The sequence below is a fragment of the Scyliorhinus torazame genome, chromosome 20 (assembly GCF_047496885.1).
Source record: "Scyliorhinus torazame isolate Kashiwa2021f chromosome 20, sScyTor2.1, whole genome shotgun sequence".
NCBI lineage: Eukaryota > Metazoa > Chordata > Chondrichthyes > Carcharhiniformes > Scyliorhinidae > Scyliorhinus > Scyliorhinus torazame.
In genome coordinates this window covers 31,927,079-31,953,956 of record NC_092726.1, presented here as the reverse complement: position 1 = coordinate 31,953,956, position 26,878 = coordinate 31,927,079, and the positions used below count along the sequence as shown (strand labels likewise).

The window sequence follows — 26,878 nt, the reverse complement described above, 5'->3', positions numbered from 1 at the left end:
GTGCCTCCCGTTCCACGTTGGTGCTTTGTCTGTTTATTTGAGGCCGATTCTTGTCCTGTTTTCACTCATCGGATGAGGTGTCGGCGCTAAGTGCGCCGGCTGAAAGTTGTCGCTTTTTGCCACTACCCCTCGGGGGGTTCTTCAGTTTGTTTTTTTGTTTCCGCTTTCGTTTGTCCCTGTTCACTGTTTCCCAGGGCTCTTTATTCTTTGTCCCATCCTCTTCCTCTTCCATTGAGTGTTCCTCATCAGATGGGGCTGGGGCTGGGTTGTCAGGAGGTGCTGGGGCCTCCTCTTTTTGTTGGGGGCGCTTCTGTTGCTTTTCCTCATTCTGAGCCGTGCTGTCTTTTGCGGTGGAGGGTGTATGCTCCTCCTCTCTGGTCGCCTTTTTAACTCCGCTGCTGATGATTTGAGCGTATGTCGCCCCGCGTTTCGGGCAGGCCCTGTAAAGATGGCCGGCCTCCTCACACAGGTTGCAGTACTTGTCTTCCTTGCATTCCTTAATCATGTGTCACTCCTGCCTGCAGTTTTTGCAGAAGGTCACACTGCAGTTTGCTGCAACATGCCCCGTTTTGCCACAGGTGTGGCATACTCGTGGCTGTCCCACGTAGTCGAGGTAGCCACGATTTACTCCAATAGCGAAATTGGAGGGGGGATGCAGGATGGTTCATTTGCTGTCTGTTCATAGAGTCACCTTGACCTGGTGCTCACTTGTCCAGATGCCGAAGGTGTCTTTCACTTGCACGCTGTCACTTTTCAGTTCAGCGTACCTGGCGAGGAACGTAGGCACATCAGACACAGGGACGTGGGGGTTGTACGTGTGCAGTGTAGCAACCCGATTTCGCTGCGACGGTAGCGTAAACAGAGGATCCGCAGTCAGGATCGACAAGGGACTCTGGTTACCATTTTCCTTGAAGACAATCAAGAATTTGATGCACGCTGCGACGCTCTTGAAGGTGACATCAAAACAAACATTGTTGGGGAAGTTTTGCAAGCAGAAGATCTCTGTTGCTTTAAACCCTCAACACTCGAGCAGCACCCTCTTCACGAAATGTTTCCTGTCCACAGCTGACTCTCCTTCCGTTTTCTTCACTGTGACTCGGACAGTGTTTCGCACTCCCCAGCCTGGTGGTCGGGATGCAGCTGCATCCATAGCTCGTACGTTGGGTCTGAACTGTATCGGCCTTAGGCCTAAACCAGAAGTTTAGGCCAGTATGTAGATCCACCAATAGCAGCCGGGCTCCAAACGTTTCCTCTTTGACGACTTCAATCCCTCCGAGTTCTCCAATCCACGATCGTCATCGAGATCCTCAGCTTCCCTCGATCAAATGAGACTACACTTGATCTCAGCCAGAAGGCCGAGAAGCGATAGCCAATATTTTCCGGCTATGGCTCTTGACCTCCTCATCCACCGCCATTCAGGAGCACCTTGCTGCGCTCGACCGTGCTTTGGAACTTTTAGTCTACGGTCACTGTTGGTCAAGAGACCTCCAGCTTGGCCGAGCACGGTGGAGTCTGTGCATGCAGAACCAGTAAAACACAACAGGAAGACATCGTCTGGCAAGCCGCCCCCTGTCGTCACCAGATTAAATGGAGACGCTGTGAAGGCCCAGTGACACCCAACGGAGGGAGTCGAAGAAATCTCCACCTTTGCCGAACAAAGGGCAATCCGTGCAAGCAGCAAGTACTGGCGGAAGCCAACAGGGGGAAATGTCTAGCCTCCCTGAGCTCCACCCTGGCGTGTTGGTCGTGGAGTCACGAGAACGAAAAGAGACGCCGTGAAGGTATACCTACATCCAAATCAGGATGCCGTTCAGTCTGTCGCCACACTTCCCCGTTGTGCAGGATGAAGGGACGTGGTAACTGAAGTGAGGAGAAGGCAAGTAGGCATCCGAGGGTGAGGGTGAGTGGCCTGTAAAAAGCAGCAGGAAATCTGTTTGGCATATCAGCTGAAAACGGAGCCTGGCTGCCGCAAGTCCGCGAGCCCATAGGCTCACGACATTAGTGCGCGAAGCGCCCGCCAGCAGAAAAGCTAGCAATGCTCTGGAGCCTGAAATTTTTTTAATTGGTCAGGATGAGACAACTGGACAAGACAGGAGAGGGGAAGCCAGGTTTTGCGCCATTTTCTGCTTTTGCACTATTTGTGCCCAAAGCGGGGTGAAGGCACCATTCCTGGAAACATTGCAAGACCAGGTTGATGCCTGGAGCGGAGCAAGAAAGCCCCTGAACCATCTCCGTGTCCCAAAAATCAATTTAATATTCGGTCCCCCGAAGGGGACATACCAGATATTAAACTGATAAGAACAGATACTACACTTGATCTGAACCAAAAGGCCGAGAAGCGATAGCCCATGTTTTCCGGCTATTTCCCGAGTTATCCTTTTACCCTTAATGAGCTGGTAAAATTACTTAGGACGTTCGTTCATTTTACCTGCCTGTATCCTTTCATGTTCCGTTTTTGCTCTCCTAATTTCCTTAAGTTCCCAGTCCACATTGCGAACCCGGCCCCGGGTCACTGGCCGCATGGAGTTTGCACATTCTCCCCGGTTCTGCGTGAGTCTCACCCCACAACTCAAAGATGTGAGAGGTAGGTGGATTAGCCACCATAAATTGGAAAAATAATTGACTACTCTAAATTTTAAGAACTGTGTATTTCATTGTAAAACAAAAAAGAGGCTGTCAGAGACCCCAGAGATTGTCCTACACGGTGAATCTGTGCAGTGCAGAGTCCAGGAGGCTGCAATCCGGTGTCACAGTAGTTTGCACGCTTGCCTCAGCGCGCCAGCAACCCAGGTTCAATTCCAGCCTCGGATGTCTGTCCATGTGGAGTTTGCACTTTCTCTGACACGGTTTCCTCTGGGTTCTCTGTTTTCCTCCCACAGTCCAAATATGTGCAAGTCAGGTGGATTCGCCGTGCTAAATTGCCCTTTAGGTTAGTTTGGGTTGCGAGAATGTGGATAGGGTGGCGGTGTGGGCTTAAATAGGTTGCTCTTTCTAAGGGCTGGTGCAGACGCGTTGCGCCGAATGACCCGCCTTCCGCTCTGTAGGGATTCTATGATTCTATAAAGAATCGTAACCTGCATTCGAGCCTGACGTGGGATTTCGAAACAATCCAAGGCGAATGGCACAGGCAGATTGGCTTCTGAAGTACAGCTTGGGTCAGTGGGTGTGGACAGTGGTTGGGAAATGAAACACATACATGTTCGGCTGCAGGGCAGGTGCATGTGTCCGTTGGAGCACCAGGTTAGAACGGAAGAGCGAAATATTACTCCAGACTATATCTGGATGTGTTCAGCAGAGTGCACTGGGGACACGCAGATCTCGTACAGCTCAGCTTGATCTGTTTTTATGAACAATAGAGCCAAAAATGACACAGAAAAGTCAGTCCAAAGTATATCTCGACGTGGTGCACTGATGTGTGAACAGCAGTGTGGATAGGAAGGCAGAATTGTCCTTCTAAAGTTCACCAGCTTCTTCAATAAAGAACAGTCGGCTGGATAGGAAAACAATTATTCTTCCTGAGCATTGCTGGATATGGTATTGTGGAAAGTCCGGTGGATTGGGACACTAACTAAGGTGGGATTTATGCAGTCGAGCAATTGGGGGCAGAGGATCTATCCATTTCTATCATTTTAAAAAAATCTTTATGACGTTGAAGACTTGTTTAAATTCCCCCTAACCTCCTGCGCTCCAGAAAGACGAATCCCAGCTTCTACACACAACTGGGTTGCAGGACAGCCACATCCATCGTCACAGGGATGTGTGGGGCGGGCGGGACCATGAGGAACGAGGGCTCACCACTGCGCTATCCTTCTCCCAGTTTTACTGGTGCTTCCAGTCCTATTTTCAGCCTGTCTCACAACTGGCGTGTCCCGTCCATCGATGAACTGTTTCATCCCTAAGCTGAGGGCTTGTACGTGAATAGCTCCCGGTAGAAGGTCTCAAATGCCTCGTAGACATTTTTTGGCTCTGCCACTGGATTCGGTCTGCTGCTTCTAATCTGAGCTATTACCCCCGTGGCTGCCTGCTTTCTCAGCTGGCGAACCAGCAGTGGCTGGCTTTATCTCCGTGTTCGTAAAGGGTCTCCCGTACCTGGCGGAGTTACTGCAATGCTTCCCTCGTGGAGAGCAGATCAAAGTCCATTTGTAGCTTTTTCCTCTCCGCCAGGAGTTCTTTGGTCGGGCCCTCAGAGTATCGCCTGTCTACCTCCAGTATGGAGTCCACAACTGTCACCTCGCCGCCCTCTCTACCTTGTCTCTACGTGCGTTCTTGGCCATGATATCACTCCTGATCACAGCCTTCGTGGCCTCCCAGAGCGTGAAGGGCGGGACTTCCCCATTCTAGTTATTAATAATATAGTCATCTGTGGCCTGTGATATTTTCTTGCACAAAGCATTCTGGGCAAGTCGGGCCATGTCCAACCTCCATGTGGGGGGCGTGGTAGCAGGCATTGAGCAAAAACGTATTAATCTGGCTGCATATTAATATGGAACCATATTGATATGGAACAGCATTAATGTGGCTGGATATTAATATGGAACATTATTCATATGGAGCAGTATTAATATGGCTGCATATTAACTTGGAACCGTATTAATTTGGAATAGTATTAATATGGCTGAATATTAATATGGAACAGTACTAATATGGAACAGTATTAATATGGAACCATATCTTCACAGCTCCAGGGTCCCAAATTTGATTCCTAGCTTGGGTCACTCTCTTTGCGGAGCCTGCATGTTCTCCCGGTGTCTGCGTGCATTTCCTGCGGGTGCTCCGGTTTCCTCCCACAAGGCCAGAAAGACGTGCTTGTTAGGTGAATTGGACATTCTGAATTCTCCCTCTGTGTACCCGAACAGGCGCCAGAATGTGGCGACGAAGGGCTTTTCACAGTAACTTCGTTGTTGTGTTAATGTAAGACTACTTGTGACAAAGATAATTATTATTAATATGGAATGTGGCTGGATGTTAATATGGAACTGTATTACTATGGAACAGTGTTAATATAGCCGGATATTAAAATGGCCAGATATTAATATGGAACAGTACTAATATGGAACAGCGTTAACATGGCTGGATATTAATATGTAACAGCAATCATATAGAACAGTATTAATATGGAACACTACTAATATGGAAACGTTATAATATGAGCGAGTATTAATATGGAACAATGTTTATATGCTGGACATTAATATGGAACAGTACTCATTTGTAACGGTCTTAAAATGAAGCAGCACGAATATGGAACAGTATTAATATGGAACAGTATTAATGTGGAAGAGTATTAATATGGAACAGTATTAATATGGAGCCGTTTTAATATGGCTGCATATTAAAATGGAGCAAAATTAATATGCTGTATAGAAATATGGAACAGTATTATTTTGGCTGGATCCCGTTCAGTTTTTGGAAGGGCATATACTGGCCTCGGGAAAGTTGTTTTTTAGGTCTCCAAAGCAATTCGCTTTACATAAACATGTTTAATGTTTAAAAACATGATTTATTATCGGGCACATTTTAAGTCCGATTACAGTAGGGCACTTTTAATTGGTGTGTTACTGTAAGGCTCTGTTTAAATAAGGTCCGTTTGACTGTCGGGCACTGTTTAAATACATTTGATTGACTATAGGGCACTGTTTGAATGCATTTGGTTTACTGTAGGGCACTGTATTAATGCATTTGATTTCCTGTAGGGCACTGTTTAAATGCATTGATTTACTATGGGCACTGTTAAAATGCGTTTGATTTATTGGAGGGCACAGTTTAAATGCATTTCATTTACTTCACCGCACTATTTAAACGCATTTGGTTGACAACAGGGCACTGTTTAAATTCATTTAATTTACTGTAGGGCACTACTTATATGCATTTGAGTGTTGGGCAATCTTTAAATACATTTAGTTAACTGTCAGAAACTGTTTAAAAGCATTTCGTATACTGTAGGGCACTGTTTGAATGCATTTGATTCACTGCAGGGCATTTTTAAAATGCATTTAGTTCACTGTAGGATACTGTTAAAATGCATTTGATTTATTGTAGCGCCTGTTTAAAAACATTTGATTTACTATGTCACTGTTTAAATGCATTTGGTTTACTGTAGGGCACTGTTTAAATGCATTTGATTTAACGTAGAACACTGTTTAAATGCTTTTGATTTACAGGAGGGCATTGTTTAAATGCATTTGAGTATCAGGCACTGTTTAAATGCAATTAGTTTACTGGAGGGAACAAAATGCATTTGATTTACTGCTGGGCACTGTTTAAATGCATTTGATTTACTGTAGGGCACTGTTTAAATGCATTAGATTTACGGTAGGATACTGTTTAAATGCATTTGATTTATTGTAGCGCCTGTTTAAAAACATTTGATTTACTATGTCACTGTTTAAATGCATTTGATTTACTGTTGGGCACTGTTTAAATGCATTTGATTTACTGTAGGGCACTGTTTAAATGCATTTGATTTACTGTAGGGCACTGTTTAAATGCATTTGATTTACTGTGGTGCACTGTTTAAAAGTATTTGTTTTACTCTTGCGCAGTGTTTAAACACATTTGATTGACTGTCGGGGCACTGTTTAAATACATTTGAGTTATTGTCGGCACTGTTTAAATGCATTTAATTTACTATAAAGAACTGTTTAAATACATTTGGCACCGTTTAGATATAATTGATTTATTTTAGGCCACTGTTCAAATGTATTTGATTTACTGTAGGGCACTGTTTAAATGCATTTAATTGACTCGAGGGCAATGTTTAAATGCATTTGATGGACTGTTGTGCGCTATTTAATTATATTTGATTTACTGCAGTACACTGTTTAAATACTTTGGATGTATTCTGGGGCACTGTTTAAATACATTTGATTTACTGTCGGGCACTGTTTAAATGCATTTGATTTACTGTAGGGCACTGTTTAAATGCATTTGATTTACTGTAGGGCACTGTTTAAATGCATTTGATTTACTGTGGTGCACTGTTTAAAAGTATTTGTTTTACTCTTGCGCAGTGTTTAAACACATTTGATTGACTGTCGGGGCACTGTTTAAATACATTTGAGTTATTGTCGGCACTGTTTAAATGCATTTAATTTACTATAAAGAACTGTTTAAATACATTTGGCACCGTTTAGATATAATTGATTTATTTTAGGCCACTGTTCAAATGTATTTGATTTACTGTAGGGCACTGTTTAAATGCATTTAATTGACTCGAGGGCACTGTTTAAATGCATTTGATGGACTGTTGTGCGCTATTTAATTATATTTGATTTACTGCAGTACACTGTTTAAATACTTTGGATTTATTCTGGGGCACTGTTTAAATACATTTGATTTACTGTCGAGCAGTTTAAATGCATTTGATTTACTGCAGGGCACTGTTTAAATGCCTTTAGTTTGCTGTCGGGCACTGTTTAAATGCACTTGACTTACTGTAGGGCATTGTTTCAATGCGTTTGATTTCGTGTCGGACACTGTGTAAACGCATTTAATTTATTCTAGGGCGCAAATTTAACTACTTTTGATTTACTGTCAGGCACTGTTTAAATGCAATTAATTTACTATAAATCACGATTTAAATATATTTGGCTCACTGTGGGGCACTGTTTGAATGCATTTGATTTACTTCATGGCACTTTTTAAATGCATTTAGTTTCCGGTAGGGCATTGTTTAAACGCATTTGATTTATTGCAGCGCCTGTTTAAATACATTTGATTTACTGTGTCACTGTTTAAATGCATTTCATTTACTGCAGGGCACTATTTAAATGCATTTGATTGATTATAAAGCACTGTTCAAAAACGTTTGGTTTACTGTAGGACATTGTTTAAATGCATTTGATTTAACTTAGGGCACTGTTTAAATGTATTTGATTTACAGTCAGGCACTGTTGAAATGCATTTAATTGACTCGAGGGCACTGTTTAAATACAATTGATGGACTGTTGTGCGCTATTTAATTATATTTGATTTACTGCAGTGCACTGTTTAAATACTTTGGATTTATTCTGGGGCACTGTTTCTGTACATTTGATTTACTGTAGGGCACTGATTAAATGCCTTTAGTTTGCTGTAGGAAAAAGAAAGGGAGAAAGAAAGAGATAGAGAGGAATAAGAAAGGGAGAGAGACGGAAATGAATGAGAGAGAGAGAAGAAATAGAAAAGGTGAGAGAACAAAGTAGAAAAGGAAGAATAGCCCCAGCAGAACAAATAGAAAGAGAAAGGGAGATACAGATCAGGGGAAAAAATAAAGAGAGAGAGTTTGAACTTCAGAAAATAGCCATGAAACATGACAGTCAGTTAAAATTGGTAGACGCAAAGGGAAACGTACAGTTGGATGATAGTGATGAGGATAGTGAGAAAGAGCGTCAAAGTTGAAGGCTTAGTGGAATTTCTTTTTAATATGTCCAAGCATTGCCAAGGTTTGACGAGAAGGAGGTAGAAGCCTTTTTCATTTAATTTGATAAGGTGGCTAAACAAATAAAATGGCCCCAGGACATGTGGGTATTACTGATTCAAACAAAGCTGGAAGGTAGAGCCAGTGAAGTGTTTGCATCACTACCGCAGGAGGTATCTGGGACGTATGAGGAGGTGACAAAATCCATCTTAGGTGCATATGAACTCGGGCACGAAGCTCGCTGACAAAGGTTTAGAAAATTAGAGAAAGAATTTGGTCATACATACATGGAGTTTGAAAGGCTCAAACAAATTAATTTTGATAGGTGGATAAGGGATTTGAAAATAGACCAAACGTACAAAGCTCTCAGAGAAATTATACTTTTGGAGGAGTTTAACATTGAATTCCTGATGCATTATGCACTCATGTGCATGAACAGAGGGTTAACATTGCGAGATTAGCAGCAAAATGGCAGATGATTATGAATTAGTTCATAAATCAAAGCTTGGTTTCCGACATCAGTTTCAGCCTGTGAGGGATAGAAACTGGAGACATGAGAAATACTCAAGTGGTAAAAGTAAAGGTGATGTGATGGGATATAATAAGGAGAGTGTACCTCAGAGTAAAAATCCAGGAGGTTGGAAGAGACATGAAAAGGTTCAAATGTTTTCACTGTAATAAACGAGGCCATGTAAAGTCACAGTGTTGGTGCTTGAAGAAAAGCGCTGGGAAGGCTGATGTGGTAAAACAGGATAAGACAGTGGGGGTAGTTAAAGTGGTAAAGGAAAGCCCAAATGAAGCGAAGGAGTTGCAAAAGATTGTACACCTGATCAAGAGGAGATTTATCAAATGGTGCCAGATCTCTTTAAAGAATTTACTTGTGTTGGTAAAGGTTACTCATGTGTATCATGAGGAGTAGGTAAAGAAGTCACAATTTTAAGAGATACGGGAGCTAATCAATCTTTAATGGTAGGAGATGAGGAGTTATGTAGTTTGGGAAGAATGCTGCCAGAAAAGGTGGTAATATGTGGAATTCAGGGTGAGAGGAGTAGTGTTCAATTATATAAGGTAAGGTTGGAAGGTCCAGTGAAGAGGCGTGAGGTGGTAGTAGGAGTAATAGAGAAACTAACTTGTCCAGGAATACAGTTTATCTTGGGTAATGATATAGCTGAATCGCAGGTGGGAGTGATGCCCACGGTGGTTGATAATCCAGTGGAAAATCAGACAACTGAAGTGTTGAAGTATTTTTCCGGATTCTGTAGTTACAAGTTCGCAAAATCACTGGTTAAGACAGGAGGGGAATTCAGAGAGTGAAGATGAAGTTGAAGTGCAATTATCAGAAAGGATTTTTGATCAGATGGTTGACAAAGGTGGAGGATGAGGCGGATATTTTTAGTTCAGGAAAATTGGCAGAGTTACAACAAAAAGGTGTAGAAATAAAACGGATGTATCAGAAACATACACGGAAGAGTGTATAACAGAGTGTTATTACCGTAAAAGTAATGGCTTGATGAGAAAATGGAGACCTTTACATATGCAGGCGGATGAAAAGTGGGCAGAAGTTCATCAAGTAGTATTGCTGTTGGGTATGGAAAGGAGGTGTTGCGAGTTTCACATGAGGTACCAGTGGGAGGTCATTTGGGAATAAGGAAAACTTAAGCTAAAATACAAACACAATTTTATTGGCGTGTCCGCCAGAAATATGTAATTAAATGTTGTCAGTCATGTCACACATGTCAAATGATAGGGAAACCACAAGCAGTGATAAAAGCAGCGCCCTTAATACCCGTTGCAGCATTTGAGGAACCTTTTCCAAGGGTCCTAATTGATTGCGTAGGACAACTTCCTAAAACAAAATGTTGGAATCAATATCTTTTGGCGATAATGGAGGTGTCTACTAGGTTTCCGGAGGCGATCCAGTAACATTACAGCTAAAAAGATTCTGGAGGAATTCCTTAAATTATTTACTAGCAATAGACGACCCACAGAAATACAACCGGATCAAGGGTCAAATTTTACCTCCTGATTATTCAAAGAAGTTATGGATAGTTTAGGAATAAAACAATTTAAATCAACTGCGTACCACCCAGAATCGCAGGGAGTATTAGAAAGGTGATGTCAGAAATTAAAGACAGTGTTGAGGGCTTAGTTTCACGATTATTGAGAGGATTGTGATAAAGAAATTCCATTCGTACTGTTTCCAATTATGGATGCACCTACTGAGTCAACCAAATTTAGTCTTTTGAACTAACCTTTCGTCATGAGGTACGAGGGTCACTTAAATTGAGTAAGGAAAAATTGGTGAGTGAGTAATCAGAAATTACATTATTGGATTACGTGTCAAATTTTAGGGAACTATTAAATAGAGAAGGTCAATTGGCTAGACAACATTTAAAAGTTGCACAAAATGCGATGAAACGGGTAGCGGACAAGAAATCCAAAGTTTGTAGTTTCGCCTGTGGAGATCAAGCTTTAGTATTGTTCCAAGTGGGAGGTGAACTTTTAAAAGCTAGGCTTTGTGGACCATATCAGATTGAAAGGAAATTAAGTGAAATGAATTACGTGGTAAAAAATACCAGATAAAAGGAAGACTCACCGAGTGTGTCATGTGAATATGCTTAAAAGGTGCTTGGAAAGGGAAGGAGAGAAAAAGGTTTTAATGATTCTAACTCAAAATGACCAACCAAATCCAGATGACTGTGAATTTGACACACCTCAAATTATATTGGAAAACGGGGATGTTCTTAAAAATTGGGATAAATTGAAGAGTTACCTTCCAGAGGAAAAACGGACTGACCTGAAAGTTATCACATGGGCAAGTTTGTGGACATAAATTGGGAAGTACTAAAATGGCTATACATGATGTAGATGTGGGAAATGCTGTTCCAATCAAACGACATCCATGTAGACTTAATCCTTTAAAATTGGCACAGGTTAACAAAGAGATGGTGATTATGCTTTAAAATGGCATAATTGAAGTGGGTTGCAGCCAATGGAGCTCGCCCATAGTGATGATACCAATACCAGACGGTACCCAACAGTTGTGTGTAGACAATAGAAAGGTTAATGCAGTTACAAGAACGGGCTCTTACCCTATCCCACGTTATGAGAATTGCATTGAGAAAGTGGGACAATCAGCTTTTATTTCCAAACTGGATTTACTTAAGGGTTACTGGCAGGTACCTTTATCCGAAAGGACGAAGGAGATTTCAGCTTTTGTGACTCCAGATGGTATATAACAATTCAAAGTTATGCCATTTGGCATGAAAAACGCCGAACCACGTTTAAATGGTTAACTAACAAAGTTGTTTCAGGAATACCCAATCGTGTGGTATACATCGACGATCTGATAGTTTTCAGCCAGACATGGAAAGAACAGTTGAAACGTCTGATGGAATTATTCGATCGACTTCTGGAGGCGGGTTTGGTGATAAACCTAGCCAACAGTGAATTTGGAAAAACCCAAGTCACTTTCATTGCGAAGTTTCCGATACCCTCAAACGTAGGGAAATAATGCGATTTCTTGGCATGAGTGAATTTCATTAAACATTTAAGTAAAATTTCATGTTGAAAGTGACTGTCAATCGAGAAGGGCTTCAGTTGAAGGAAGAAGAACACAAATGGACTATATTATTATCCCTGTTTGCGTGTGTTGTTTTTAGAAACGCAAAAGTGTGTTTACTTCGTGCATTTCTTAAAGGATAGTGACAAGGTGAAAAATGAAACCATCTTGAAGTTGATGGTTTATATTTTTTCTTGGGCGGAGATGTCATGTGAGAGTACCTTTAAGAAATGGGTGTTTAAGAAATGTACCTTTAAGAAACGGGTGTTTATCAGTGATGTCAGAGTATGGGTGGAGCTGGGCTGTCTGGCAGCTTTTTACTTTCGTTTTAGGCTGTTTGCTGCAGGGTGTGTTTTAGTCTCAGTGTTGGAGCAGAAGCCAGACAGAGCAGGTGTACTCTTGATCTCTCTGCCATGAAGCGTCTATCTCTTGATCATTTGGTGAAGTCAGAATTATAAACGTTTTCAGGAGTGACGTTAACCAGATGTGCTTCTGTTAAAGGTTCTGTTTTTTGTAAGTCTTCTGGATGTTAAAAGGACAGCGTAAGCATTTCTTAGTGTTGTATTATTTGGGGGTTGTAGTTGAATTAATGGTTGCTAAGAAGTTCACTGTATGTTTTGAAAAGGTTAACTTAAATTCATAGAATAAACATCGATTTGTTTTTTAAAATATATTTTCCATTTCTGCTGTGCCACTCCTGTAGAGTGGGCCGTGTGCTCCCCATACCACAGTCTATTAAAAGTTCTGGGTCAGGAGCGTGAGGTGAACTTCATGATACACTTTGGGAATCTCTAAACCCTGGCCCAGAACAAATAAGATTGATGTACTGTAGGCACTATTTAAGTGCATTTGGTTATTCTCGGACACTGTTTAAATGCGATTGATGTACAGTAGGGCACTGATTAAATGCATTTGGTTTACTGTAAAGTACTGTTTAAGTGCCTTTGATTTACTGTAGTACACTGTTTAAATACATTTGATTTAATGTCGGGCACTGTTTAATTACGTTCAGTTAACTGTCGGGCACTGTTTAAATGTATTTCATTTACTGTGGGGCACTGTTTAAATGCATTTGATTTACTGTGGGGCACTGTTTAAATGCGTTTGATTTACTGTAGGGCACTGTTTAAATGCATTTGATTTACTGTAGGGGACTGTTTAAATGCATTTGATTTACTGTAGGGCACTGTTTAATTCCAAATGATTTTGCATCAGGGCACTGGTTAAATACGTTTGGTTTGCTGTAGGGCACTGATTAAATGCATTTGATTTTCTTCAGAGCACAGTTTAAATGCATTTGCTTTAGTGTCGGGCACTTTTTAAATAAATTTGATTTACTGTGGTGCACTGTATAAATGCATTTGATTTACTGCAGTGCACTGGATAAACGTATTTGGTTTATTATAGGCCGCTGTTTTCATGCATTTTATTTACTCTGGCGCGCTGTTTAAATGCATTTGGTTTACTGCAGGGCACTTTCTAAATGCATTTGATTGAGTGTGGGCCACTCTTCAACTGCATTTGTGTTGTGCATGGCAGCATTTAAGCACATTCAATTTACTGTAGGGCACAGTTGAAATGCATTTGGTTTACTGCAGGGCACTTTCTAAATGCATTTGATTGAGTGTGGGCCACTCTTCAACTGCATTTGTGTTGTGCATGGCACTGTTTAAGCACATTTAATTTACTGTAGGGCACAGTTGAAATGCATTGGTTTACTGCAGGGCACTGTAAATGCATTTGATTTACTATAAAGCACTGTTTAAAAACATTTGGTTCACTGCATGGAACTGTTTAAATGTGATTTATTTACTTAGAGGCACGGTTTATATGCGATTGAAAAACTGTAGGGCACTATTTAAGAGTTTTTGATTTACTGGAGGGCACTTTGTAAAAGCGATTGATTTACTGAGGGCACTGTTTAAATGCGATTGATATACTGTAGGGCACTGTTTAAATGCATTTTATTTGCTATAGGGCGCTGTTTAAATGCATTTGACTTACCGCAGGGCACTGTTTAAATACATTTGATTTTCTGCATGGCGCTGTTTAAATGCATTTGACTTACTGTAGGGCACTGTTTAAATACATTACATTTTTTGTTGTGCACTGTTGAAATGCATTTGGTTTACTTCAGGGCACTGTTTCCCGTATTTCCTGTACCGACTCCCCGAACAGGCATCGGAATGTGGCGACGAGGGGCATTTCACAGTAACTTCCTTTGAAGCCTACTTATGACAATAAGCGATTTTCATTTCATTTCACTGTTTAATTTTGTCTGATTTACTGTGAGACACTTCAAAGGCATTTGGTTTTTGTCGGGCACTATTTAAAAGCATTTGATTTACTGTAGGGCACTGTTTAAATGCATTTGATTTACTGCAGGGCACTGTTTAAATGTGTTTGACTTACTGTAGGACACTGTTTAAATACATTGGATTTACTCGGGGCACTCTTTAAATGCATTTGATTTTCTGCAGGGCCCTGTTTAACTATCTTTGATTTACTGTCGGACACTGTTTAAATACATTTTATTTACTGGAGGGTCCAGTTTAAATGCATTTGATTTAACGTAGATCACTGTTCAAACGCATTTGGGTTACGGTAGGGCACTGTTTGAATGCATTTGATTTACTGTAGGACACTGTTTAAATGCTTTTTATTTACTGTAAGGTTCTGTTTAAATGCATTTGACTTAACGTAGGGCACTGTTTAAATGCATTTGGGTTACGGTAGGGCACTGTTTAAATGCATCTGATTTGCTGTAGGACACTGTTTAAATACGTTTGATTTACTGGAGGGCACTGTTTAAATAAATTTGATTTACAGTAGAGCACTGTTTCAAGACATTTGATTTAGAGTCGAGCACTGTTTAAATGCATTTAATTTACTCTAGGGCCCTCTTTAAGTACATGTGAATTCCTGTAATGCGCTGTTAATGCTATTTGTTTACTGTCAGGCACTGTTTAAAGGCATTTGGTTCACTGTAGCGCACTATTTTAAAGCATTTGATTTTCTGTAGCGCACTGTTTAAATGCCTTTGATTTACTGTCGAGCTCTGTTTAAAAGCATTTTCTTTAATGTAGCGCATTGTTTAAATTCATTTGGTTTCCATTTGGGCACTGTTTAAATGCACTTGATTTCCTGTAGGACACTGTTTAAATACATTAGATTTAGTGACGGGCACTGTTTAACTGCCTCAGTTAACTGTCGGGCACTGTTTAAATGTATATGATTTACTGTAGGGCACTTTTTAAATGCATTTGATTTACTTCAGGACACTGTTTAAATCCAAGTGATTTTAGATTAGGGCACTGGTTAAATACGTTTGGCTTGCTGTAGGGCCCTGATTAAATGCATTTGATTTTCTTCAGAGCACAGTTTAAATGCATTTGCTTTAGTGTCGGGCACTTTTTAAATACATTTGATTTACTGTGGTGCACTGTATAAATGTATTTGGTCAACTGTCGGGCACAGTTTAAATGCATTTGCTTTAGTGTCGGGCACTGTTTAAATGCATTTGATTTACTGTAGTGCACTGGATAAACGTATTTGGTTAAATGTAGGCCACTGTTGAAATGCATTTTATTTACCCTGAGGCGCTGTTTAACTGCATTTGATTGACTGCAGGGCACTTTCTAAATGCATTTGATTGAGTGTGGGCCACTGTTCAACTGCATTTGTGTTGTGCATGGCAGTATTTAAGCACATTTAATTTACTGTAGGGCACAGTTGAAATGCATTTGGTTTATTGCAGGGCACTGTAAATGCATTTGATTTACTATAAAGCACTGTTTAAAAACATTTGGTTCACTGCATGGAACTGTTTAAATGTGATTTATTTACTTTGAGGCACGGTTTATATGCGATTGAAAAACTGTAGGGCACTATTTAAGAGCATTTGGTTTACTGGAGGGCACTTTGTAAATGCGATTGATTTACTGAGGGCACTGTTTAAATGCATTTTATTTGCTATAGGGCGCTGTTTAAATGCATTTGACTTACCGCAGGGCACTGTTTAAATACATTTGATTTTCTGTACCGCACTGTTTAAATGCGATTGATATACTGTAGGGCACTGTTTAAATGCATTTTATTTGCTATAGGGCGCTGTTTAAATGCATTTGACTTACCGCAGGGCACTGTTTAAATACATTTGATTTTCTGCATGGCGCTGTTTAAATGCATTTGACTTACTGTAGGGCACTGTTTAAATGCATTTGATTTGCCGTAGAGCACTGTTTAAATGCATTTGACTTACTGTAGGGCACTGTTTAAATGCATTTGGTTTATCTTCGGGCACTGTTTTAATACATTTGATTTTTTGTTGTGCACTGTTGAATGCATTTGGTTTACTTCAGGGCACTGTTCCCCGTATTTCCCGTACCGACTCCCCGAACAGGCATCGGAATGTGGCGACGAGGGGCTTTTCACAGTAACTTCCTTTGAAACCTACTCATGACAATAAGCGATTTTCATTTCATTTCACTGTTTAAATTTGTCTGATTTACTGTAAGACACTTTAAGGGCATTTGGTTTTTGTCGGGCACTATTTAAAAGCATTTGATTTACTGTGGGGCACTGTTTAAATGTGCTTGACTTACTGTAGGACACTGTTTAAATCTGTTTGACTTACTGTAGGACACTGGTCAAATACATTGGATTTACTCGGGGGCACTGTTCAAATGCATTTGATTTTCTGCAGGGCCCTGTTTAACTATCTTTGATTTACTGTCGGGCACTGTTTAAATACATTTTATTTACTGGAGGGTCCAGTTTAAATGCATTTGATTTGACGTAGATCACTGTTCAAACGCATTTGGGTTACAGTAGGGCACTGTTTAAATGCATTTGATTTACTGTAGGGCACTGTTTAAATACGTTTGATTTACTGTAGGACACTGTTTAAATGCATCTGATTTGCTGTAGGACACTGTTTAAATACGTTTGATTTACTGTAGGACACTGTTTTAATGCGTTTGATTTACTGCAGGACACTGTTTAAATGCGTTTGATTTACTGTAGGGCACTGTTTAAAAGCATTTTCTTTAATGTAGAGCATTGTTCAAATTCATTTGGTTTCCATTTGGGCACTGTTTAAATGCACTTGATTTCCTGTAGGACACTGTTTAAATACATTAGATTGAGTGACGGGCACTGTTTAACTGCCTTTAGTTTACTGTAGGACACTGTTTAAATGCATTTGGGTTACGGTGGGGCACTGTTTAAATGCATCTGATTTGCTGTAGGACACTGTTTAAATACGTTTGATTTACTGGAGAGCACTGTTTAAATAAATTTGATTTACAGTAGAGCACTGTTTCAAGACATTTGATTTAGAGTCGAGCACTGTTTAAACGCATTTAATTTACTCTAGGGCCCTCTTTAAGTACATTTGAATTCCTGTAATGCGCTGTTAATGCTATTTGTTTACTGTCAGGCACTGTTTAAAGGCATTTGGTTCACTGTAGCGCACTATTTTAAAGCATTTGATTTTCTGTAGCGCACTGTTTAAATGCCTTTGATTTACTATCGGGCACTGTTTAAAAGCATTTTCTTTAATGTAGAGCATTGTTCAAATTCATTTGGTTTCCAATTGGGCACTGTTTAAATGCACTTGATTTCCTATAGGACACTGTTTAAATACATTAGATTGAGTGACGGGCACTGTTTAACTGCCTTTAGTTTACTGTTGGACACTGTTTAAATGCATTTGATTTTCTGTAGGGTACTTTAACTGCATTTTATTTACTGTAGGGCACTGTTTAAATACATTAGATTTAGTGTCGGGCACTGTTTAAATGCATTTGATTTACTGTAGTGCACTGGATAAACGTATTTGGTTAAATGTAGGCCACTGTTGAAATGCATTTTATTTACCCTGAGGCGCTGTTTAACTGCATTTGATTGACTGCAGGGCACTTTCTAAATGCATTTGATTGAGTGTGGGCCACTGTTCAACTGCATTTGTGTTGTGCATGGCAGTATTTAAGCACATTTAATTTACTGTAGGGCACAGTTGAAATGCATTTGGTTTATTGCAGGGCAATGTAAATGCATTTGATTTACTATAAAGCACTGTTTAAAAACATTTGGTTCACTGCATGGAACTGTTTAAATGTGATTTATTTACTTTGAGGCACGGTTTATATGCGATTGAAAAACTGTAGGGCACTATTTAAGAGCATTTGGTTTACTGGAGGGCACTTTGTAAATGCGATTGATTTACTGAGGGCACTGTTTAAATGCATTTTATTTGCTATAGGGCGCTGTTTAAATGCATTTGACTTACCGCAGGGCACTGTTTAAATACATTTGATTTTCTGTACCGCACTGTTTAAATGCGATTGATATACTGTAGGGCACTGTTTAAATGCATTTTATTTGCTATAGGGCGCTGTTTAAATGCATTTGACTTACCGCAGGGCACTGTTTAAATACATTTGATTTTCTGCATGGCGCTGTTTAAATGCATTTGACTTACTGTAGGGCACTGTTTAAATGCATTTGATTTGCCGTAGAGCACTGTTTAAATGCATTTGACTTACTGTAGGGCACTGTTTAAATGCATTTGGTTTATCTTCGGGCACTGTTTAAATACATTTGATTTTTTGTTGTGCACTGTTGAATGCATTTGGTTTACTTCAGGGCACTGTTCCCCGTATTTCCCGTACCGACTCCCCGAACAGGCATCGGAATGTGGCGACGAGGGGCTTTTCACAGTAACTTCCTTTGAAACCTACTCATGACAATAAGCGATTTTCATTTCATTTCACTGTTTAAATTTGTCTGATTTACTGTAAGACACTTTAAGGGCATTTGGTTTTTGTCGGGCACTATTTAAAAGCATTTGATTTACTGTGGGGCACTGTTTAAATGTGCTTGACTTACTGTAGGACACTGTTTAAATCTGTTTGACTTACTGTAGGACACTGGTCAAATACATTGGATTTACTCGGGGGCACTGTTCAAATGCATTTGATTTTCTGCAGGGCCCTGTTTAACTATCTTTGATTTACTGTCGGGCACTGTTTAAATACATTTTATTTACTGGAGGGTCCAGTTTAAATGCATTTGATTTGACGTAGATCACTGTTCAAACGCATTTGGGTTACAGTAGGGCACTGTTTAAATGCATTTGATTTACTGTAGGGCACTGTTTAAATACGTTTGATTTACTGTAGGACACTGTTTAAATGCATCTGATTTGCTGTAGGACACTGTTTAAATACGTTTGATTTACTGTAGGACACTGTTTTAATGCGTTTGATTTACTGCAGGACACTGTTTAAATGCGTTTGATTTACTGTAGGGCACTGTTTAAAAGCATTTTCTTTAATGTAGAGCATTGTTCAAATTCATTTGGTTTCCATTTGGGCACTGTTTAAATGCACTTGATTTCCTGTAGGACACTGTTTAAATACATTAGATTGAGTGACGGGCACTGTTTAACTGCCTTTAGTTTACTGTAGGACACTGTTTAAATGCATTTGGGTTACGGTGGGGCACTGTTTAAATGCATCTGATTTGCTGTAGGACACTGTTTAAATACGTTTGATTTACTGGAGAGCACTGTTTAAATAAATTTGATTTACAGTAGAGCACTGTTTCAAGACATTTGATTTAGAGTCGAGCACTGTTTAAACGCATTTAATTTACTCTAGGGCCCTCTTTAAGTACATTTGAATTCCTGTAATGCGCTGTTAATGCTATTTGTTTACTGTCAGGCACTGTTTAAAGGCATTTGGTTCACTGTAGCGCACTATTTTAAAGCATTTGATTTTCTGTAGCGCACTGTTTAAATGCCTTTGATTTACTATCGGGCACTGTTTAAAAGCATTTTCTTTAATGTAGAGCATTGTTCAAATTCATTTGGTTTCCAATTGGGCACTGTTTAAATGCACTTGATTTCCTATAGGACACTGTTTAAATACATTAGATTGAGTGACGGGCACTGTTTAACTGCCTTTAGTTTACTGTTGGACACTGTTTAAATGCATTTGATTTTCTGTAGGGTACTTTAACTGCATTTTATTTACTGTAGGGCACTGTTTAAATACATTAGATTTAGTGTCGGGCACTGTTTAAATGCATTTGATTTACTGTAGTGCACTGGATAAACGTATTTGGTTAAATGTAGGCCACTGTTGAAATGCATTTTATTTACCCTGAGGCGCTGTTTAACTGCATTTGATTGACTGCAGGGCACTTTCTAAATGCATTTGATTGAGTGTGGGCCACTGTTCAACTGCATTTGTGTTGTGCATGGCAGTATTTAAGCACATTTAATTTACTGTAGGGCACAGTTGAAATGCATTTGGTTTATTGCAGGGCACTGTAAATGCATTTGATTTACTATAAAGCACTGTTTAAAAACATTTGGTTCACTGCATGGAACTGTTTAAATGTGATTTATTTACTTTGAGGCACGGTTTATATGCGATTGAAAAACTGTAGGGCACTATTTAAGAGCATTTGGTTTACTGGAGGGCACTTTGTAAATGCGATTGATTTACTGAGGGCACTGTTTAAATGCATTTTATTTGCTATAGGGCGCTGTTTAAATGCATTTGACTTACCGCAGGGCACTGTTTAAATACATTTGATTTTCTGTACCGCACTGTTTAAATGCGATTGATATACTGTAGGGCACTGTTTAAATGCATTTTATTTGCTATAGGGCGCTGTTTAAATGCATTTGACTTACCGCAGGGCACTGTTTAAATACATTTGATTTTCTGCATGGCGCTGTTTAAATGCATTTGACTTACTGTAGGGCACTGTTTAAATGCATTTGATTTGCCGTAGAGCACTGTTTAAATGCATTTGACTTACTGTAGGGCACTGTTTAAATGCATTTGGTTTATCTTCGGGCACTGTTTAAATACATTTGATTTTTTGTTGTGCACTGTTGAATGCATTTGGTTTACTTCAGGGCACTGTTCCCCGTATTTCCCGTACCGACTCCCCGAACAGGCATCGGAATGTGGCGACGAGGGGCTTTTCACAGTAACTTCCTTTGAAACCTACTCATGACAATAAGCGATTTTCATTTCATTTCACTGTTTAAATTTGTCTGATTTACTGTAAGACACTTTAAGGGCATTTGGTTTTTGTCGGGCACTATTTAAAAGCATTTGATTTACTGTGGGGCACTGTTTAAATGTGCTTGACTTACTGTAGGACACTGTTTAAATCTGTTTGACTTACTGTAGGACACTGGTCAAATACATTGGATTTACTCGGGGGCACTGTTCAAATGCATTTGATTTTCTGCAGGGCCCTGTTTAACTATCTTTGATTTACTGTCGGGCACTGTTTAAATACATTTTATTTACTGGAGGGTCCAGTTTAAATGCATTTGATTTGACGTAGATCACTGTTCAAACGCATTTGGGTTACAGTAGGGCACTGTTTAAATGCATTTGATTTACTGTAGGGCACTGTTTAAATACGTTTGATTTACTGTAGGACACTGTTTAAATGCATCTGATTTGCTGTAGGACACTGTTTAAATACGTTTGATTTACTGTAGGACACTGTTTTAATGCGTTTGATTTACTGCAGGACACTGTTTAAATGCGTTTGATTTACTGTAGGGCACTGTTTAAAAGCATTTTCTTTAATGTAGAGCATTGTTCAAATTCATTTGGTTTCCATTTGGGCACTGTTTAAATGCACTTGATTTCCTGTAGGACTGTTTAAATACATTAGATTGAGTGACGGGCACTGTTTAACTGCCTTTAGTTTACTGTAGGACACTGTTTAAATGCATTTGGGTTACGGTGGGGCACTGTTTAAATGCATCTGATTTGCTGTAGGACACTGTTTAAATACGTTTGATTTACTGGAGAGCACTGTTTAAATAAATTTGATTTACAGTAGAGCACTGTTTCAAGACATTTGATTTAGAGTCGAGCACTGTTTAAACGCATTTAATTTACTCTAGGGCCCTCTTTAAGTACATTTGAATTCCTGTAATGCGCTGTTAATGCTATTTGTTTACTGTCAGGCACTGTTTAAAGGCATTTGGTTCACTGTAGCGCACTATTTTAAAGCATTTGATTTTCTGTAGCGCACTGTTTAAATGCCTTTGATTTACTATCGGGCACTGTTTAAAAGCATTTTCTTTAATGTAGAGCATTGTTCAAATTCATTTGGTTTCCAATTGGGCACTGTTTAAATGCACTTGATTTCCTATAGGACACTGTTTAAATACATTAGATTGAGTGACGGGCACTGTTTAACTGCCTTTAGTTTACTGTTGGACACTGTTTAAATGCATTTGATTTTCTGTAGGGTACTTTAACTGCATTTTATTTACTGTAGGGCACTGTTTAAATACATTAGATTTAGTGACGGGCACTGTTTAACTGCCTTTAGTTTACTGTTGGACACTGTTTAAATGCATTTGATTTTCAGCAGGGCACTTTAACTGCATTTTATTTACTGTAGGGCACTGTTTAAATGCATTTGCTTTAGTGTCGGGCACCGTTGAAATACATTTGATTGACAGTCGGGCACTGTTTAAATGCATTTGGTTTACTGCGGCACACTTTCTTCATGCATTTGATTTAGTGCAGGGCACTGTTCAACTGCATTTGTATTGTCTAGGGCAATATTTAAGAACATTTGATTTACTGTGGGGCACAGTTGAAATGCATTTGATTTACTGTAGCGCACTATTTAAATGTATTTGATTTACTATACAGCACTGTTTAAATATATTTGGTTTATTGTCGGGAACTGTTTAAATGTGATTGATTTACTTTAGGGTACGGTATAAATACATTTGAGTTACTGTAGGGCACTGTTTAAATACAGTTGATTCACTGTAGGTGCACTGTTTAAATGCACTTGATTTATGTCAGGTACTGTTTAAATACATTTTGTTTGCTGGAGGACACGGTTTAAATGTAATGATTTACTGGAGGGCCCTGTTCAAATGCCTTTCGTTTACTTTAGGGCACTGTTTATAAGGAAAAAGAATAAAGACACGTACAGCACAGGAACAGACCCTCCAGTCCCGTGCCGACCATCCTGCCCGGCTAAACTACAATCTTCTACACTTCCTGGGTCCGTATCCATATATTCCCATCCTATTCACGTATTTGTCAAGATGCCCCTTAAATATCACCTCCTCCGGCAGCGAGTTCCAGGCACCCACTACCCTGTGCGTAAAAAACATGCCTCGTACATCTACTCTATACCTTGCCCCTCGCACCTTAAACCTATGCCCCCTAGTAATTTACCCCTCTACCCTGGGAAAAAGCCTCTGACTAGCCACTCTGTCTTTGACCCTCCTCACAGCTAATGCCCTCCATAGCAGGCAACATTCTGGTAAATCTCTTCTGCACCCTCTCTAAAGCCTCCACATCCTTCTGGTAGTGTGGCGACCAGAATTGGACACTATACTTCAAGTGTGGCCTAACTAAGGTTCTATACAGCTGCAACATGACTTGCCAATTCTTATACTCAATGCCTCGGCCAATGAAGGCAAGCATGCCGTATGCCTTATTGACTACTTTCTTCGCCTGTGTTGCCCCTTTCAGTGACCTGTGTACCTGTACACCTAGATCTCTCTGACTTTCAATACTCTTGAGGGTTCTACCTATCACTGTATATTCACTACCTGCATTAGACCTTCCAAAATGCCTGACCTCACATTTGTCCGGATTAAACTCCATCTGCCATCTCTCCGCCCAATCTCCAAACAATCTAAATCCTGCTGTATCCTCTGGCAGTCCTCATCGCTATCCGCAATTCCACAAAACTTTGTGTCGTCTGCAAACGTACTAATCAGACCAGTTACATTTTCCTCCAAATCATTTATATATACTACAAACAGCAAAGGTCCCAGCACTGATCCCTGCGGAACACCACTAGTCACAGCCCTGCAATTAGAAAAGCATCCTTCCATTGCTATTCTCTGCCTTCTATGACCTAGCCAGTTCTATATCCACCTTGCCAGCTCACCCGTGTGACTTCACCTTTTGTACTAGTCTGCCATGAGGGACCTTGTCAAAGGCCTTACTGAAGTCCATATAGACAACATCCACTGCCCTAGCTTCATCAATCATCTTTGTGACCTCCTCGAAAAACTCTATCAATTTAGTGAGACACGACCTCTCCTTCACAAAACCATGCTGCCTCTCACTAACACGTCCATTTGCTTCCAAATGGGCAGCACGGTGGCATTGTGGATAGCACAATTGCTTCACAGCTCCAGGGTCCCAGGTTCGATTCCGGCTTGGGTCACTGTCTGTGCGCAGTCTGCACATCCTCCCCGTGTGTGCGCGGGTTTCCTCCGGGTGCTCTGGTTTGCTCCCACAGTCCAAAGAAGTGCAGGTTAGGTGGATTGGCCATGATAAATTGCCCTTAGTGTCCAAAATTGCCCTTAGTGTTGGGTGGGGTTACTGGGTTATGGGGATAGGGTGGAGGTGTTGACCTTGGGTAGGGTGCTCTTTCCAAGAGCCGGTGCAGACTCGATGATTCGCATGGCCTCCTTCTGCACTGTAAATTCTATGATAATCAAATGTGAGCAGATCCTGTGTCGAAGAATTCTCTCCAGTACTGGGTGATACTGGGTGATACTGCCGATGATCTCCTGAGTGGGGCAACACTAATGGAAATGAATATACAAATTGGGGAATTAAAGTGAGAAAACTACGTTAAATTCTGATTACAGCCTTCAGGACCCGATTGTCAGGGGCAGTGCTGGAATGAATGTGTGGGACTTGGCTGCTGGGAGAATGCAGTGATCGCTGTTCCTCGAATACATGATGAAGGGGCTCAATAACAGGGCAGTAAGATGTCTAACAACACCAGAATAAAGTCCAAGAGATTTGTTTCGAATTACTAGCTTTCGGAGTGCAGCTCCTTCACCTGAGAAAGGAGCTGAGGTCCGAAAGCTAGTAATTCGAAACAAATCTGTTGGACTTTTATCTGGTGTTGTAAGACGTCTTACTGTGCTCACCCCTGTCCAACGCCGGCATCTCCACATCATCAATAACTGGAGATAAAACAGAGAAATAATGCATTTATCACTCCTAATCTTAATGTAATGGTGCAAGAGTGAGGGATTTTGCCAAATGGTCTTCCAATACACCTGACATGAAACAGCATCAGTTATTTAATTATAATGCCAGTTCGGTTCCACAATGCAGTGCGATTTAACACAGCTTTAACATGGGCAGTGCAATACTGGATATACATTCTATTTTGTTTTTCATTCCTAAAGAGACAGAATGCAGATTCTTTCACACAAAATAAGGAGAGAAATGTGATTCTAAGAAACACAACAGGAAGTAATCTCTCATTCAGTCAAATACAATATTGATATCGGGCAGCAAAGCATAATCAAAGCGATGACATTTTGGAAAAGTTCTGATGTCTTCCATCAGATTTAATGTAGAATCATATATCTGTGGACGTCACCTCAGGTATGTGGAGTTGACTATTATCTGAGATGGGTGAAAAGAAAGAAGAGATCATCGAAAGAAATCACATCTACATGTTTTCTCTTTCGTAACATTTCAAGTGCAACTGGCCTTTTAAAATTCTAACAAAAACATTCTCCGTTTTTTCTCATAAACTCTCTCTCAGTGAACCGTGGGAACAGTCCAGGAGACCCAAAATTATACGGGACATGGAACGCCCCAGCAGCGCGCCACATACAGAGGGAAATGGAACTAACCATCACCGTTTAACAGTGCAATGGAGATTTGTAAACTTTAGATGTAAACGGTCACTGCCCAATGATGGTAGAAACCCCCCGGCCTGTGACACAGATAACATTGGTATTGTGAGAAGGTGTGGAAGGAACCGAGAATGCTGGGTCAATGAGGATATGACTGTTGTACACTGTGGGGATGAGCATACTGCAGTTAAACATTGGGCTGAAAGTTAGATGCTTTCTTTAAATTATTTGCATTCGCGACATGAACAATTGCAAATCCCACTTTGTTCCATGATCGATTAGAATAACTTCAATCCAGAGAGAGTCAATTCCTCACAAGAAGCTTGGAGACTGAGGGAATAACCAGAGCTGATAATCTATTGGGAACGCAGTCGCAAAAGAAGACAGCAAGAGGGACGTGGAAAAGTACAGGGATGTCATCAAACATCCAAGCAAATTGAAACATGCGCGACGACCAATGGAATGACCTGGAATTTGAAAGCCCAATAATGTAGAAGGGTCACCCCGAATGGCATGAAGCACATCAAGAGACTTCGTGGAAATGCGCAAAGCCGAACTTGAATTGTGAAAAGTTGATGATCCTCCTGTTAAACAACCTGTTTTCCCAGCCGATCAAGCTGCCCCAGATGTAGCAAAATCTGCAGGTCGTCCATTGGGCTCATCGTTCATCCTAGAGCCTATCTCAGCGGAGCTGGGGAAAATCATCGACGGAACCGAGCGATTCTCAAAGAAACAGAAGAACAGAAGGATTATCTTACCCAGAGTGTGGATATCACCGCTGAACTCTCCCAATGTAATGCGATCATCAGACCCAGGATCCTGCAGCATGTGTCCACTCTGGGCGTCAATGGTTTCAGTCTCAGCATCGTCATAGTCGGCAGAAACAGGAGCTGAGAGGCACAGGTGTTTGCAGTTGATGTTACTTACGTGCAAAGGACAGTTAGAATGATATACTGTAATCATTCTCTCCCAAGTAATACCGGGGCAGGAAAGTAGATCGATTACAGTATGATGTCATTGAGTTTGAGTGGAGAGAATTATTGGGCCAGCTTGTGCGGCAGTATTTTCAATTTTAGTTTAAATTCATACTGTTCGCAGAAAATGTACATCCCACCAACCTGCAAACATTTCACAGCCTCCATAGGCTTGTGTAGAATCACAAGGAAGCGTTTATTTTTAATTAATTTATTTTATTGGGAGAAATGATAAGACGTTGTTT

General features: G+C 40.3%; 1 non-coding gene across 1 annotated transcript; it reads right to left on the bottom strand.

The window, feature by feature from the left end:
- Positions 1-2,153: 2,153 nt before the first annotated feature.
- LOC140397846 (U2 spliceosomal RNA) lies at positions 2,154-2,343 on the bottom strand. Its single transcript, XR_011937271.1, has one exon. It is a non-coding gene; the product is annotated as a U2 spliceosomal RNA (small nuclear RNA).
- Positions 2,344-26,878: the final 24,535 nt, after the last annotated feature.